The sequence below is a fragment of the Bubalus bubalis genome, chromosome 1, assembly GCF_019923935.1.
Source record: "Bubalus bubalis isolate 160015118507 breed Murrah chromosome 1, NDDB_SH_1, whole genome shotgun sequence".
Lineage (NCBI taxonomy): Eukaryota > Metazoa > Chordata > Mammalia > Artiodactyla > Bovidae > Bubalus > Bubalus bubalis.
In genome coordinates this window covers 14,148,441-14,165,042 of record NC_059157.1, presented here as the reverse complement: position 1 = coordinate 14,165,042, position 16,602 = coordinate 14,148,441, and the positions used below count along the sequence as shown (strand labels likewise).

At 40.6% G+C, this 16,602-nt stretch overlaps 1 long non-coding RNA gene across 4 annotated transcripts in view; it reads right to left on the bottom strand.

The window, feature by feature from the left end:
* The window catches only part of LOC123330946, a 51,569-nt gene extending 39,725 nt beyond the window's left edge, over window positions 1-11,844 (bottom strand). For all 4 annotated transcript variants that reach the window (XR_006547319.1, XR_006547285.1, XR_006547295.1 and 1 more), the window contains exon 1: window positions 11,687-11,844. This is a non-coding gene — a long non-coding RNA (uncharacterized LOC123330946). The remainder of the gene's footprint in view (window positions 1-11,686) is intronic.
* Window positions 11,845-16,602: the final 4,758 nt, after the last annotated feature.

Below are 16,602 nucleotides of genomic sequence, written 5' to 3'. Positions count from 1 at the left end.
TGCCTAAAAAATGATAGCAAAGGAATTTATAGGCCATCAACCCACAAAGACAGGAAGAACAAAAGATCAAAGAGCAGAAAAAGTTAATTTAGGTAGAGAAGTAGTCTGGTAATTGAAGTAGTCTGAGAAACTCAACTCTAGAAATATTTGTAGTTTCAACCTAATGGTTGAGAAACTATCAAATCTCAAATAAAATAAATTAGATGAGAAAATACAGATACATAAGGAATTAAAATTGGAGATTAGTATCCAAAGAAAAGCAATGCCAGAAAAAGCAGATCAAACACTAAAAAAGAACCATAAAGGTATGAAGGAAAAAAAACAACTCAAATGGTAGACCAGGAAATAAATTGAGAAGACCTAAGAATCACTCTGCAATTTGACAACACCTCATAGAAGTTCTTAGATTTTCTCAAAGTAAAAAAGAAAGAACATCAGAAAGGAATTCACTGGACAGGTCCACTGTGGAGGAAATGATTTAACCTTACAACCTGGAATTTTATACTTAGACAAGCTATCAAATTAGAGGATACTCAATTTTTTAAAAAGTAAATAAATTAGAAGACGAAGACATTTCAGACAGAAAAGGTCTCAAAACTTTCCATTCTTAGGGAAATATGCACATTAAAAATAAGAAAACTAGAAAAAGTGAAGTCTAAAATCTAGAAACAAAGATCTAAAGAGAGATGAAAGCCCCAGGTTGACGAAAGTTACAGGATGACTGTTGTGCTTCAGTCACATCAAAAAGCATAAAATACCTAGGAATAAACCTACCTAAGGAGGCAAAGGCCTGAATTCTGAAAATTGTAAAACACCGATGAAAGAAACTGAAGATGACACAAACAGATCGAAAGACACACTATGTTCTTGGACTGGAAAAACCTATATCGTTACAGTGACCGTACTCAAGTTAAACTACGTATTCATTGCAATCCCTATGAAAATACTAATGGCATCTTTCACAGAACTAGATCAAATAATTCTAAAATTGGAAATAGAAACACAAAAGACCCCGAATTGCCAAAGCAATCTTGATCAAGAATAACAAAGCTGAAGGTATCATGCTCCCTGACTTCGTGTGAGTGCATGTTAAGTTGCTTCAGTAACGTGTGACTCTTTGAGACCACAGTGGACTGTAGCCCACAGGGCTATTCTGTCCATGGCATTCTCCCGGCAAGAATAGGGAACCGGGTTGCCATGCTCTCCTCTAGGGGATCTTCCTGACTCAGGGATCAAACCCACGTGTCTGGCATCTCGAGCACTGGCAGGTGGGCTCTTTACCACTAGCGCCACCACTAAAAAGCTACAGTAATCAAAAAAGTGCTTGGTGGCTCAGACAGTAAAGATCTGCCTGCAATGCAAGAGACCCAGGTTCGATCCCTGGGTTGGGAAGATCCCCTGGAGAAGGGAATGGCAACCCACTCCAGTATTCTTGCCTGGAGAATCCCATGGACAGAGGAGCCTGGCAGGCTACAGTCCCTGGGGTTGCAAAGAGTCGGACACAACTGAGAGACTAACATTTTCACTTTCAATCAAAACAATATGGTAGTGGCATAAAAAAAGACACACACATCAATGGAACCGAGGAGAGCCTAGAAATAAACCCATGTACTTATGATCAATTAATCTACTATTTCGACTGTGGGCAAGAAACCCTTAGAAGAAAAGGAGTAGCCTTCATAATCAACAAGAGTCTGAAATGCAGTACTTGTGTGAAATCTCAAAAACGACAGAATGATCTCTGTTCATTTCCAAGGCAAACCATTCAATATTACAGTACTCCAAGTCTATGCCCCAACCACGAATCCCAAAGAAGATGTAGGTCCTCATGGAACTATTCAAGACCTTTTAGAACTAACGCAAAAAAAAAAAAAAGTCTTTTTCATCAAAGGGGAATGGTATGCAAAAGTAGGACGTCAGGAGACACCTAGAGTCACAGGCAAGCTTGACCTTGGAGTACAAAATTTAGGAGGGCAAAGGCTAACAGATTTGCCAAGAGAATACACTGGTCATAGCAAACACCCTTTTCCAATAACACAAGAGATGAGTCACACATGGACATCACCAGATGGTCAATACCAAAATCAGGTTGATTATAGTCTTTGCTGCTGAAGACAGAGAATCTTCATACAGTCAGCAAAAACTAGACTGGGAGCTGACTGTGGCTCAGATCATGAACTCCTTATTGCCAAATTCAGACTGACACTGAAGAAAGTAGGGGAAACCACTAGACCATTCAGATATGACCTAAATCAAATCCCTTATGACCCTACAGTGGACGTGACAAATAGACACAAGGGATTAGATGTGACAGAGTGCCTACAGAACTATGGACAGAGGTTCATGACATCATACAGGAGGCAGTGATCAAAATCATCCCTAAGGAAAAGAAATTCAGAAAGGCAAAATGGCTGTCTGAGGAGGCCTTATAAATAGCTGAGAAAAGGCGAGGAGCAAACGCAAGGGCAAAAAGAAAAGATAAACCCATCTGAATGCAGAGTTCCAAAGAATAGCAAGGAGAGATAAGAAAGCCTTCCTCAGCAATCAGTGCAGAGAAATAGAAAAAAAACAATAGAATGGCAAAGACTAGAGATCTCGTCAAGAAAATTAGAGATAGCAAGGGAACTGCTACGGAGATCAGTGGAGAAATAACTCCAGAAAGAATGAAGGGATGGAGCCAAAGCAAAAAGAATACCCAGCTGTGGATGTGACTGGTGATGGAAGCAAGGTCCGATGCTGTAAAGAGCAATATTGCATAGGAACCTGGAATGTCAGTTCCATGAATCAAGGCAAATTGAAAGTGGTCAAACAAGTGATGGCAAGAGTGAATGTCGACCTTCTAGGAATCAGCAAACTGAAATGGACTGAAATGGGTGAATTTAACTCAGATGACCATTATATCTACTACTGCGGGCAGGAATCCCTTAGAAGAAATGGACTAGCCATCATGGTCAAGAGAGTCCGAAATGCAGTACTTGGATACAATCTCAAAAAAGACAGAATGATCTGTTTGTTTCCAAGGCAAACCATTCAATATCACAGTAATCCAAGTCTATGCCCCAACCAGTAACACTGAAGATGCTTTTGAACTGTGGTGTTGGAGAAGACTCTTGAGAGTCCCTTGGACTGTAAAGAGATCCAACCAGTCCATTCTGAAGGAGATCAGCCCTGGAATGTCTTTGGAAGGAATGATGCTAAAGCTGAAACTCCAATACATTGGCCACCTCATGTGAAGAGTTGACTCATTGGAAAAGACTCTGATGCTGGGAGGGATTGGGGGCAAGAGGAGAAGGCGACGACAGAGTATGAGATGGCTGGGGGGCATCACTGACTCGATGGACGTGAGTCTCAGTGAACTCCAGGAGTTGGTGATGGACAGGGAGGCCTGATGTGCTGCAATTCATGGGGTCGCGTAGAGTCGGACACGACTGAGCGACTGATCTAATCTGATCTGAAGGGAACATATCATGCAAAGATGGGCACAATTAATGACAAAAACTGTATGGACCTAACAGAAGCAGCAGATATTAAGAAGAGGTGGCAGGAAACACAGAATAACTATACAAAAAAGATCTTCATGATCCAGATAATCACGATGGTGTGATCACTCACCTAGAGCCAGACATCCTAGAATGCGAAGTCAAGTGGGCCTTAGGAAGCATCGCTACGAACAAAGCCATTGCAGGTGATGGAATTCCAGCTGAGCTATTTCAAATACTAAAAGATGATGCTATTAAAGTGATGCACTCAATATGCCAGAAAATGTGCAAAATTCAGCAGTGGCCACAGGGTTGGAAAAGATCAGTTTTCATTCCAAATCCAAAGAAGGGCAATGCCAAAGAATGTTCATACTACCATACAATTAAACTCATTTCACACGCTAGCAAAGTAATACTCAAAATTCTCTGAGCTAGATTTCAACAATACATGAACCGTAAAGTTCCAGATGTTCATGCTGGAATTATAAAGGCAGAAGAAGCAGAGAACAAACTGCCAACATCCATTGGATCATTGAAAAAGCTAGAGAATTTCAGAAAAATATCTACTTCTGCTTCATTGACTACGCTAAAATCTTTGGCATGTGGATCACAACAAACTGTGGAAAATTCTGAAAGAGATGTATACCTGTGGCGGCTTCATTTTGATATTTGGCAAAACTAATACAATTATGTAAAGTTTAAAAATAAAATAAAATTTAAAAAAAAAACGAGAGAGATGGGAATACCAGACCACCTGACCTGCCTCCTGAGAAATCTGTATGCACATCAGGAAGCAACAGTTAGAACTGGACATGGAACAATGGACTGGTTTCAAATTGGAAAAGAAATAGTTCAAGGCTGTATATTGTCACCCTGCTTATTTAACTTATATGCAGAATACGTCATGTGAAATGCTGGACTTGATCAAAGAATCAAGATTGCAGGGAGAAATATCAGGAACTTCATATATGCAGATGATACCACCCTTATGGCAGCAAATGAAGAGGAACTAAAGAGCCTCTTGATGAAAATGAAAGAGGAGACTGAAAAAGTTGGCTTAAAACTCAACATTCAGAAAACTAAGATCATGGCATCTGGTCCCACCACTTCATTGCAAATAGATGGGGAAACAGTGGAAACAGTGACCGACTTTATTTTCTTGGACTCCAAAAATCACTGCAGATGGTGACTACAGCCATGAAATTAAAAGATGCTTACGTCTTGAAAGAAAAGCTATGACCAACCTATACAGCATATTAAAAAGCAGAGACATTATGTTGCAGACAAATATCAGTCTAGTTAAAGCTATGGTTTTTCCAGTAGTCATGTATGGGTGTGATGGTTGTATCATAAAGAAAGCTGAGTGCTGAAGAATTGATGCCTTTGAACTGTGGTGTTGGAGAAGATTCTTGAGAGTCCCTTGGACTACAAGGAGATCAAACCAGTCAAAGGAGATCAAAAGGAAATCAACCCCAAATATTCATTGGAAGGACTGATGTTGAAGCCGAATGTCCAATACTTTTGGCCACCTGATGCGAAAAACTGACTCATTCGAAAAGATCCTGATGCTGGGAAAGATTGAAGGTGGGAGAAGGGGACGACAGAGGATGAGATGGTTGGATGGCATCACCGACTCAATGGATATGAGTTTGAGCAAGCTCCGAGAGTTCGTGATGGACAGGGAAGCCTGGCATACTGCAGTCCTTGGGGTTGTAAAGGATCAGACACAACTGGGCGACTGAACTGAATCTACAACAACAAAGGCAAGAATATACAATGAAGAAGAGTTTCTTCAAGTGGTACTGGGAAAACTGGACGGCTACATGGAAAAGAATAACTTTCTCTAATACAACATACAAAAATCAAAATAGATTAAAGACCTAAAAGTAAGACAAGGAATCCATAAGATTCCTAGAAGAAAAAATAGGCAGGACACTCTGACATAAACTATAATGATATTTTTTAGGATCTGTCTTTAACACCAAGGAAACAAAAGCAAAAACAAACACATGGGATCTAATTTACTTAAAAGCTTTTGCACAGCAAAGAAATCAACAAAACAAAAAGATAATCCACTGAATGAGAAAATATTTAAGTGATATGACTGAAAAGGGGTTAATATCAAAATATATAAACAACTCCTACAATTCAACATCTAAAAACAACCTGATTAAAACATGGGCAGGAGAGCTGAATGGACATTTTTTTCATAGAAGACACATGAAAAGATGCTCAACACTGCTAGTCTGAGAAATGCAAATCAAAACCACAACATCAACATCACCTCATACCTGTCAGAATGGTTATCATCAAAAAGAACAAATAACTAAGGTTGGTAAGAATGTGGAGAAAAAAGGAACTCTTGTACACTGTTGGTGGGACTGTACATTGATCAGACCGCTATGGAAAACAGTATAGAAATTCCCAAAAAAACTAACAAAACCACTATATCATTGAGCAATTCCACCACTGGATATAGATCCAAAAAACAAAAGCACTAATTAAAACAGAGACATGCATGTAATATTCACAACATTTTAATATCTAACAAGTGGAAGCAACCTAAGTGCTCATCTACAGATGAATGGATAAAGACATGATGTATATATTTATACACACATACATTCATACACAATGGAATGTTACGCAGCCATAAAAACTAATGCAATTTTGCCATTTGCAACAACATGAATGGACCTGTAGAATATTAAGTTAAGCGAAGTAAGTCAGAGAAAGCTAAATGCTGTATGTTATTACTTATATGTGGAATCTAATAAATAAAACAAATGAATGATTATAGCCAAACAAAAAGATACAGAGAACAAACAAACTAGTGGTTAGCAGTGGGAAAGGGAAGGGGGAAGGGGCACGATAGGGGTAGGAGATAAAGAGATAAACCACTATGTATAAAATAGGTTACAAGGATAAACTGTACAAGGCAGGGAAGATAGTATTTTATACATAACTTTGCATGGAGTACCATGTATAAACATTTTGAATCAATATGTTGTACCCTTGAAACTAATATCACATTGTGAGTCAACTATATCTCAATTTAAAAAAAAAAAAAATGGAGCAGGAGATCTGTGAGTTCCAGAAGCAATAACTGCAGTCAGAAGACAAAACACATGAAAACACCAAATATATATGAGTGTATTTAGGGGATATCATCAAATCTGTTAGACTGAGGGATAAACTGGTGACTGATACAGAGATAACTAAGCAAAATTAAATTGTGATAATCCTTCTTGAGGGGATCTCAAGAAGGACTTACTCTCCAAGAAAGTCAATGTGACTGAGGCACTACACTGCTCTGTTATGAATGTTTCATAGTCTTAATAATATAAACATATAATACAGATCTAACAAATGTGATGTAACTAAGAAGAGGATAATTATAGACAGAAGTGTTTATGAGTGAATGCGATTGCATGCTATGTGCATATCATTGTATGTGTGTGAGTGGGTGTGTTAAGTAGTTAAGAGAACTAGTTTCTCATCCTTCCCATTAGGTATCCAATGGAAAACATAAAACTTTAAAAAATTCAAGAAAGAAAAGTATAAAAATAGTATTTGCAAATACAGAAGCAAGTATAAAAGAACAGCTTAAAAAATTGAAAGAGGTTTCCTCGGGGACCAAGAATTAGGCGTGAATAAGGATGGAAAAGAAAACTTATTTTTCAGTAAATGTTTAGAAGTACCATTTAACATTTTAAAATGTATATTTATATTTTATTGTGTAACTAAAGAGGAGAAAAATGAAGAACTAATACTCAACTAGACAGTGAGACATTTTTATCGCAAGACAAAAGATTTACATGGCAAAGACCATTCTTGGTAGCAGGAAAGAATGAGTGCCTAATTGAAGTAGAATGCCTGCAATGTGTATTTGTTCTCTTTAAACCAAAGAAAGGGGCAGGGGGGAGAGCTTTCCAATCATGTCAATACACTTAACAATCTTGATTGAGCAGAGCAGAAACCAGCATGCAACCAGAGTAATTGTGTGATCATCTTTGCTCTGAAGTTTTATAAGTTTCTCCCACCACACTATGCCAAGCACACTTTTAGAGATGCAATTAAAATGAGGATTATCCCCAACCTACATGATGTTCTTAGGATTTGTTACATGCATTCAAAAACATTCTATCATGTTTTACTTTTTATCAATGTACTCTAGATTTGGAGTGTATTTCCCTTCTTTTTCTTTACCCTTTAATTTGGGAGGCAATTCCCATATTAATGACCTAATACCCACTGTTTGCCTCAAGGTCAAAGGGTCTGTCAATATTGTTTTAGTTTTAACTTTCCTCTAGTGCAAGAGTGATATTTTTATTTTAAAGTCATCTCCCTAGAAAAATCATTTCTCATGGCAAATATGCTCATTTGTACCTTTTTTAGACACAGAAGATTCTATCCAAATCAAATCAATAATACAATATTACTTCCAGCTGTGGGAACTGAGATAGGTCAGGGTTGGAGCAGCAGTAGAAAAATACATTGCCTAAACTCATATGGAGCTATAAACCAGAAACAACAATCAAGTATCCCATCACACAAACATCCCTGTGTTCCTAATTATTTTAAAGATGTATTTCAAGACCCAGAAGGTGAATACTCAGGTGGTCAAATCAAGAGAAAATGAACTATGCACGAAATTAAGGTAATACAACAAAAAACACCTATATTCTTCCCACTTATGCTATGTCCTCTGAAATACAGAGAAGAGATTAAGATATGGTTCTTGCCCTCAGGTAGAATGCAGTCCAGCTGGAGAGACACAAGTAGTACATGTGAAATGCAAAGAAAGGATCTGGAAATTCTTACAAATGAATAACAAGTGACTGAACTCAAAGACAGAGGACGACTGTGACACAGGGCTCAGAGAAAGGGAATAAGGAGAAAGAGGATTCATAGAAAAAGTGGGTTTGTTTGAGGCTTTGAGGAGGGGCAGGAATTTGGGCCAATGACTGGAAGGGGTTTGAATCCTTTGTAGTTTAGAAACTAGAATTTGTAGTTTAGAAATTGAAGCAACACATTGCGTTGGGACAGGAGTGGGGAAGGGAGAGCTTGGGGAAAACAGGAACGAGGTCAGAGTTGAGTGTATCATGGTTTCCTTTTTGTCAATTTATTCTGGATTTGGAGTGTATTTCCCTTCCTTTTCTTTAACTTTTAATTTGGGAGATGATGATCACATTAATGATCTAATACCCACCAGCTGCTGCAGGTGAAAGCATCTGTCAATGTTTTAGTTGTAACTTTTCTTTAGTACAACAGTGATACTTTTATTTTAAAGTCATCTCCCTAGTAAAATCAGTTCTCATTGCAGATACTCTCATTTCTCTGTATCCACACAGAGTTGGATCCAGGACCTCCTCGGTATATGAAAATCCACAAACATTCAAGTTTCATAGTTGGATTCCTCACCTGTGAATTCAACCAACCATGGGTGAAATTTTCCATTCGTGGTTGGTGGGATTCATGGATTCAAAGCCCACAAATATGGAGAACCAATTACATATTTACTGAAAAAAAAAAAAAAAAAGAATCCAAGTATGAGTGGACCCACACAGTTCACATCTGTGTTGTTCAAGGAACAAAACTGTATAGGCTTGAGTGCATCATTGAATGGTTCATCTAGGAGAAGCTGCGGGTCAGAAAGTGATCAGCCATTAAACAAAACAGATGGAAACTGGGCTTCCCAAGTGGCGCTAGTGATAAAGAAACTGCCTGCCAATGAAACAGACATAAGAGAGACAGGTTCAATCCCTGGGTCAGGAAGATTCCCTGGAGGGGGAAATGGTAACTCACTCCAGTATTCTTGCCTGGAGAATCCCATGGACAGAGGAGCCTGGTGGGCTATAATCCATAGGATCGCAAAGATTCAGGCATGACTGAAGTGACAGCATGCGTTAAGATGAAAACTAACTACAGTTTGGGAATGTCAATTCTCCAAAAATCAAGCGATTTCCATTAGCAACAGGTGCACTACTTCCCCTGGGGATCTTGGAGGATTCTTCTGTAGAAGTAGATCTTTGAGACCTTTCCAGGCATCACTGAGCCATCATGACATCTCCTCGATTCCAATCGCTGCTCACCTTAGCAGAAAGCTGGAAGAAATCTCACTCCTGATAGAAGTAAATCATGGACAGTGCTAATCTCGGATTAATCTGAAAAGCTGAGTAAAGAAAAATGGATCTTTCTCTGAACCATTTCAATCCACTTATTCTTTGATTCTGTGTATGTTTTTCCTTTAATATTTATTTCTCTGGCTGAGCAGTGTCTTAGTTGCAGCCCGAGATCTTCACTGCAGCACATGGGATCTAGTTCTGTGACCAGGGATCGAACCTGGGCCCCCTGCATTGGGAGCTGAGTCCTAACCACTGGACCACCAGTGAAGTCCTGTGCTGTTGTTTAAAACATCTATACCCTTAGTTAAAAGTGGGTGGAAATAGGGGGAAAATAAACATACATTTATACTAATCTGCTTGTGAAAGTGAGAATTGCTCAGTAGTATCTGACTCTTCGTGACCCCATGGACCATACAGTCCATGGAATTCTCCAGGCCAGAATACTGGAGTGGGTAGCCTTTCCCTTAACCAGGGGATCTTCCTAACCCAGGGACTGAACCCAGGTCTCCCGCATTGCAGGTGGATTCTTTACCAGCTGAGCCACCAGGGAAGCCCTAGTCTATAAATAATATAGATTCAGAGTTTTGCCCTCTGTCACATCCAATTTTAGGATATTTGAAAAGAAAGCTTTTACAAGATACTTGCAAACATTACTCAAGTGGTAAAATGGCTTCGTGGAACTCTCCTGATGGCTGGAAAGAAGGGGCTCTAGAGAGGCACCCCACCCTGTCCCCTCTTTATTAACTGGTTGAGAGGACCGTGACCCTATGGAACTTTTGCCTGGAGTTGGAGGTTGTAACATTTGTTTCGATTTCTCTCAACTACCCAGTTTCTCAAAATGCCTCTCAGGGTATCTCAGGTGGCTTCGTTCCTGTCTTTGCTCAGGTAAGGTTGATGATCTAATTTAGGTATGAGCCTTAGGCACCTATTTAGGTTTTCAGTTCTGCTTAAGGTAGAGGCACTAAGTGTTAATAAGTTTCAGGCAAGGAGGAGGAGAGGGGGAGGGGAGAAAAGGAATGGAAGTTGGGAGTGAAAGTGAAAGTCGCTCAGTTGTGTCCTACTATTTGCGACCCTACAGATTTTTATACAGTCCATGGAATCCTCCAGGCCAGAATACTGGAGTGGGCAGCTTTTCCCTTCTCCAGGGGATCTTCCCAACCCAGGGATAGAACCCAGGTCTCCTGCATTGCCGGCAGATTCTTTAGCAGCTGAGCCATCAGGGAAACCCTAGGATTAGCAGGTGCAAACTATTATATATAGAATGGGCAAACAACAAGGTCCTATTGTAGAGCGCAGGGAACTATATTCAATATTCTAAGATAAACCATACAGAAACAAAATAGGAGAGACAATATATATATAACAGTCAATTTTCTGTACAGAGAAACCTCCACAACATTGTAAATCAACTGCACTTCAACAAATCCTTTCCTAACGTTTCAGGCAAAAACTCATACCTAAAAGGGGAAGTTGTATACATGGAGTTCCTTTTAATGTGAATCTGGAAATTCTTATGATGAAGATGACCATTTTAATGACTACATTCAGTAGTGCTAAAAGAAACCCGGGGAAGTAGGGGAACAAAATGGTTTTCCAAAGAATTTGAAACTGACTGCCGCACGGTAGGCAAAAATCCAGCAGCACGAGCAATCTAAGCAAGAGTGACCGACACAGAAGAAAGCCAATATTAAGTGAACGAAGATAATTCACAAAATACTGCACAAAATACACCATACACAAAGTGCTGCAACACCCAATAAGGAGGGATATTCAACTGTGACAGCAATTCCAGTGTGTGGGTGTTTCCCCACTCCACCAAGCAGTTCTCCAATAACCAGCTGAGTCTAACTATTTACCTCAAGTCTGAACCCACAGCTTAAGGGCTCAGTCCTACAAGACCCCCACCCCAACTCCCACTCCCTGCAACCCCACAGATACTTCAGATGCCAACCATAAACCCCAACTGTCTCCTGGGGTTCTGACCAACTGGCTGTAGTTAAGTGGTTCCCAGGACCCCCTCCTTGAGGTTTATTAAATTGCTAGAACCACTCACAGAACTTAGAGAAATATTCTGCTTACCTTATCTTTGTTATAAAGAGGAACGGTCGAATGGAAGCGATATGCACGGCAAGGTGTGGGGTAAGTGTGAAGGACTCCCGTACTCTCCGAGTTGACCCTCCTCCCCCAGTCTCCAAGTTGGCCTCAAGATGGAGGCTCCTGTTTAAGGGTTTTTAATGGATGCTTTATTACATGGTCATGATTGATGACGTCATTGGCCAACAGTGATTGAACTCCAAGTTTCTGTTGATGGGCAGGCTGTGTTCCCAGCTGGAAGGAATGATGCTGAAGCTGAAGCTCCAATATTTAGGTCACCTGATGTAAAAGTCCCTAATGCTAGGAAAGATTGAGGGCCGAAGGAGAACAGGGCATCAGAGGATGAAATGGCTGGCTGGCATCACCGATGAAATGGACATGAACTTGGGCAAACTTCAGGCGATGGTGAGGGACAGGGAGGCCTGGCGTGCTACAGTCCATAGGGTTGCAAAGACTCAGACATGACTGGGCAACTGAGCAATGACAACAAGGACTGAGTATTAATAATATATTTTTGAAAAGATCTGAAAACACCTGGGCTACTGAGCGCAGCTGCAAGCATTGATACTAGGATGATATAGACAAAAATACACTTTATGGAAAGTCTGCTGTATATCAGATACTATGAAAAACATTTAGGGACATCATTAGAGGATCTGCGACAACCGTATAATACACACAGAGGTTAATTTCTGTTTACTAGAAGAAATGTAGTATATATATAACACATGATAATTTTAAAAAGGAACTCTACAGACCGCATAAAACAGAATCATTTACACAGTATATTGTGTTTGGATTTCTCTGTCTTCAGGAAAAATGTCATTCTTCTGTTCCAGATGGTGGATGATGCCTGAAATCTGATTTTCTGATAAGAGAGGCATTACACCATTGTTTTTATGATTAATACTGATACTTAATGAGTTGAATTATAACAAGGTGAATTTCTTGGGTATCTTCAATGTTAAGTTTTATTTTATATTTCAACAGTTTCGGTCTATCAGGCTGTCTGTCTCCATCTGCCTATTTTATTTCAACCTGTGTTGTCAGAGATTTTAACAACTTGAAAACTATCCAAGTAGTTCTGGAAAAAACAGAAGCAGGTTACAAATCCCCATTCCAGGGCTGCAGTGCACACACAATTAAAAGAACAGGAAGGAAATTCCTCAACATGCTGATTCCATTAATAGTGTCTTCTCTGGGTGCTGGGATCCTAGTGATCTGTATACACTCCCTGATACTCTCCAATATTTTCCAAAATGTTTACAATAAATATGCATTATTACTCACTCTTGAGCCTGTTATCAAAATTCTGCTTTGCATCTGGTGCTCAAACTATTGCACAATTGCATTCATCTCACACACTAGTAAAGTAATGCTTGAAATTCTCGAAGCCAGGCTTCAGCAATATGTGAACTGTGAACTTCCAGATGTTCAAGCTGGTTTTAGAAAAGGCAGAGGAACCAGAGATCAAATTGCCAACATCCGCTGGATCATAGAAAAAGCAAGAGAGTTCCAGAAAAACATCTATTTCTGCTTTACTGACTATGCCAAAGCCTTTGACTGTGTGGATCACAATAAACTGTGGAAAATTCTGAAAAAGATGGGAATACCAGACCACCTTACCTGCCTCTTGAGAAATCTGTATGCAGGTCGGGAAGCAACAGTTAGAACTGGACATGGAACAACAGATTGGTTCCAAATAGGAAAAGGAGTATGTCAAGGCTGTATATTGTCACCCTGGTTATTTAACTTACGTGCAGAGTACATCATGAGAAACGCTGGTCTGGAGGAAGCACAAGCTGGAATCAAGATTGTCGGGAGAAATATCAATAACCTCAGATATGCAGATGACACCACCCTTTTGGCAGAAAGTGAAGAAGAACTAAAGAGCCTCTTGATGAAAGTGAAAGAGGAGAATGAAAAAATTGGCTTAAAGCTCAACTTTCAGAAAACTAAGATCATAGTATCTGGTCCCATCACTTCAAGGGAAATAGATGGGGAAACAGTGGAAATAGTGTCAGACTTTATTTTTCTGGGCTCCAAAATCACTGCAGATGGTGACTGCAGCCATGAAATTAAAAGACGCTTACTCCTTGGAAGGAAATTTATGGCCCACCTAGGTCACATATTAAAAAGCAGAGACATTACTTTGCCAACAAAGGTCCATCTAGTCAAGGCTATGGTTTTTCCAGTGGTCATATATGGATGTGAGAGTTGGACTGTGAAGAAAGCTGAGCGCCGAAGAATTGATGGTTTTGAACTGTGGTGTTGGAGAAGACTCTTGAGAGTCCATTGGACTGCAAAGAGATCCAACCAGTCCATCCTAAAGGAGATCAGTCCTGGGTGTTCATTGGAAGGACTGATGTTGAAGCTGAAACTCCAGTACTTTGGCCACCTGATGCGAAGAGCTGACTCATTGGAAAAGACCCTGATGCTGGGAAAGATTGAGGGCAGGAGAAGGGGACAGCAGAGGATGAGATGGTTGGATGGCATCACCAACTCAATGGACATGGGTTTGGGTGGACTCCAGGAGTTGGTGATGGACAGGGAGGCCTGGCATGCTGCGGTTCATGGGGTCGCAAAGAGTCGGACACGACTGAGTGACTGAACTGAACTGAACTGAACTGAACCATCAAGCATATCTTCAAGTTAGCACCCACTGGTTACACTGAGTCTCTGAAAAGTGGCTTTCACAAGGACCACACAGCAGTTGCTCCACAGCATGTGAGATGTTAGTTGCCTGACCAGGGATTGAGCCTGCAGTGAATTCTTAACCACTGGACCAGCAGGGACATCCCCTACCATAGAATTCTTTGCTTTTTGAAGCACCAACCAAAGGAGAGAGCATTAGTCAGGTTTGAGACAGTAACATTCATGGCACCTCATTCCCTGAAAGGCACAATAAAATGGATTTTGACTTTACAGGCCACAGTTATTAGTCTCATCTCTCTTTGAAGATTTATCTTCATGGTTGGATGTTGAAGACTCATGCACACAGGTACACAAACACAAAGCAAATACAGCCATACACGCACACACAAACATGCCTCCACATGCAGAGAGCCACACAGAAGAGAGTTTAAATAAGCAAAGGCTCTTGATTTTGGTTGTCAAGTAAGAACTCATTCTGTATCCTGTCTTTCTCCTCCTATGGCAGTGTTCTTTCCAGTAGTGATGGAATAGAATGAAAAATCTGAAAGTCTAACATGAAAATGGTTTTGCTTTCCTGGCATCCACATAGGTTGGTACCTTTAGACACATAAAACAGAGTTGGAACTGCAGGTGAAAAGAAACGATTTGTATTTTCTTTGGTCACATTTTGTTGTTGTTGTTTTAAATTTGACACATTTGAGACTACAACATTTCCATGGTTGGTATTGATATGATCATTAGGTTAAGGTTTAATATTGCATAGCTGACTTGACCACATTTTCCCTTGTTCAGCTTGGATCTTAATATATCATTTAGTGACTGTCCAGATAAAACATTTAATTTCAGGGCTAGCTACTTCTAGCCACACTCGCTCTGTTTGCTTTGCCTCTAGGCATTCTCCTCATCAAGTAATGGTTCCTGCTGGACACAGCTCAGTCTAAGATATGCAAGAATGTGGACTTAAGAAAACATTAACCCCCACCCCTGAGAATGGGATCCCTGGTGGCCTGCAATACAGGAGACCTGTGTTCGATCCCTGAGTCCGGAAGATCCCCCTGGAGAAGGAAATGGCAACCCACTCCAGTATTCTTGCCCAGAGAATTCCATGGACAAAGGAGCCTGGGGCCTGGCTAGCTACAGTCTATGGGGTTGCAAAGAGTCGGACATGACTGAGCAACTAACATACACACACACCCCTAAGAATAACCCAATACATGATTTGCTGGAATCAAAGAACAAATGGGTAAGAATGTAAACCCTGGGACTTCCTTGGCAGTCCAGTGGCTAAGATTCCGTGCTCCTGATACCGAGGGCCTAGGTTCGATCCCTGGTCAGGGAACTAGATTCCACATGCCACAGTTAAGACCCAGCACATCAAAGTAAATTGAAAAAAAAAAAAAAAAGAATATAAACCCTACAACTGAGATTCAGTATAGTATAGACAGTTACGAGAAATTCAATTGAACCTGATAGAAATCAGATTGCAGGGAGGAACTACAGGGCTCGGAGGAAAAAACATCAACATAAAGAAGGAATGAGCCTGGCCCAATAACAGGGAACACAACTTGGAGGGAAGAGTATTTCTGAGTACACTACATTAGAAAGCATCTCAACTCAGGCCCTTGAAGGTGACCCAGCGCCCTTGGAAGGAGAGGTCTGTGTGTTGAACTTCTGATTGCATCCTTTGTGGATGCTGGCAAGCACCTGTGCTGGAAGATCCCCTGCTGCCATAACCATCTCCCTACATCTTGAGTAAAAAATGATGGTGCTAGAAAAGAAAGAAGTTGCTTGTTTAAGCCAGAAGGGGGTGAACATCAGATGTATAGCAAAAAGAGGTAAAAATTCCACCCAGTGAACAGATCACCACAGAAAGCCAGAGGTCTGTGAAAAGGATGTGTAAAGAGGAATGGGAGGATGGAAAGCCAGAAGGTTGGCATCACCCATTTTGAGCTGGTGTAGGTGGTATCAGGCTTCCCCATGGCTCAATGGCAAAGAATCGACCTGCCAATGCAGGAGACTCAGGTTCGATCCCTGGGTCGGGAAGATCCCTGGAGAAGGAAATGACAACCCACTTCCATATTCTTGCCTGGGAAATCCAATGGACAGAGGAGCCTGGCGGGCTACAGTCCATGGCATTGCCAAGAGTGGGACACGACTTACTGACTCTACAAGGAGGTGCTATCACCTGGACCAAGCGCTAAAGCATAGTCGACAGATGAGAAGAGCCAAGGTGTAGTCTAGGGCCC